Source organism: Orycteropus afer, unplaced genomic scaffold (genome assembly GCF_000298275.1).
Source record: "Orycteropus afer afer isolate SDZICR_OR568_19922 unplaced genomic scaffold, OryAfe1.0 scaffold00037, whole genome shotgun sequence".
NCBI lineage: Eukaryota > Metazoa > Chordata > Mammalia > Tubulidentata > Orycteropodidae > Orycteropus > Orycteropus afer.
In genome coordinates this window covers 5,947,909-5,949,874 of record NW_006921624.1, presented here as the reverse complement: position 1 = coordinate 5,949,874, position 1,966 = coordinate 5,947,909, and positions in this window count along the sequence as shown.

Below are 1,966 nucleotides of genomic sequence, written 5' to 3'. Positions count from 1 at the left end.
CAGCATTCATAGCAAAGTTCAACAAGACAGAAAATAACAAATGCTGGTGAGAATATGGAGAGATTAGGACTCTTATATACTGCTGGTGGGACTGTAAAATGATACAAGCACTGTGTAAATAAGTGTGGCGATTCCTTAAAAAGTTGGAAATAGAAATACTATTTGATCCAGCAATCCCATTACTATGTATATATCCGAAAGAAGTAAGAGGTAGGACACAAATAGGTACATGCACACCCATGTTCATCACAGCATTATTCACAATAGCAAAGAGATGGAAGCAACCTAATTGCCCATCAACTGAGGAACTGATAAACAAACTGTGCTACATACACAGAATGGAATACCATGCAACCCTAAGAATAATGTGAAATCTGCAAAACACTGCATAACATGGATGAGCTTAGAGGACGTTATGCTGAGTGAAATAAGTCAATCACAGAAGAGCAAATATTTTATTAGTCCAGTATTGTAAAAAGTCAAGGAAAGGTTTATACATAGAAGGAAACTTTCTTTGTTGGTCACCAGGGATGAAGGGGAGGGGAGGCTAAATTCCTACTCAGGTTGAAATAAATAGATAGATAGATAGACAGACAGAGAGATAGGTAGATTAGATATAGATGATATAGGTATAGATATATAGATATAGACATGTACACACACACACACACACACATATATATAGGGGTATATATGTACATATTCACACACACAGGAGCAGCTCTGATGGCGTAGTGCCTAAGGCATGTGAGGCATGTGACTGCTAACCAGAAAACTGGCAGTTCAAACCCACTAGCCACTCCTCTGAAAGAAGGTTGGGCAATCTACTTCCATAGTGATACCACCTCAGAAACCCAAGGAGGGGTCACTATGAGTTGGATCTGACTCCATAGCAATGAGATTATTCCTGGCTACCAGGGGTGAGAGGGAGGAGTAAAGGGAAAGCTTCTGTTTGCATGGCATTGAGCTTATGATGATAGTGATGGAATATTTTGGAAAAGGATACTAATAATGGTGACATGACATGAAAAATGTCATCAATGCTCCTGAGCTGTAAATGGGGAAGTTGTTATGTTGGCAAATGTCTTTTGTGTAAAATGTGGGAAAAAACTCAAAAAAAAAAAAAAAAATCTAAAAAAAAAAAAAAGTTTCCTCTTCTAAGAGTCAATCTCTGATGGCTCTTTCTAACATAGTACCTGCTAGCATTATCTCCATTAACATGCTTTGTGATTTCCATTTTATTTATGTCCAATATTATGTTACATATTTTCTTCTTATATATTTATCGACTAACTCCCTTGCTAAAATTCATGCTTCATGGCTCGATTTGTTTACTTCTGTTTAAAAAACTTCTTGACACAAAGTAGGTAATTAAATAATGCATGTTGAAAGAATGGATAAAATCAGTTAAACGTCTCAATTTTAAAGTCTTAAAATAAACTTGTGCTCATGTTGCACCAATATTTCACAACTAGATGACTGAGCCAGTACAAAGACTTAGGGACCCTATTTGCCAGTCCAGTATTCTTTCTACTGCCCCCATGATCTCATGTGGTTTTTTTCTTTATTTGTTAAATGGGTATAATATCCCTATCCTGCCTGCCCCAAGGAGCTGTATGATATAGATAATGAGAAAGCCCCTTGTAAAGTAAACCAGTACTAGTGGTTGTGTGACAACTTAAGGAGGCAATGATGGGACAACGTCATTGATTAACCAGAGGGGTGCTTGCATTCAGTTCCTAAGGGAAAGTGATCCTATACATCTCAGGATCCAATTCACTGCAAGCTCCTGAGACTGTGTTGCATCTATCAAGGAACCTCTGATGGAACAGCTAACTAGGGCACTGCTTGTGGAAACCAGAATAAATCCAATTTGAATGAGACATATAGCACATTTTGGGAAACATCTCAAGAATAGTTTTCAAGTGGGATGGTGACCAGCTGTTCTCCCTCTCTACCGAGGAGA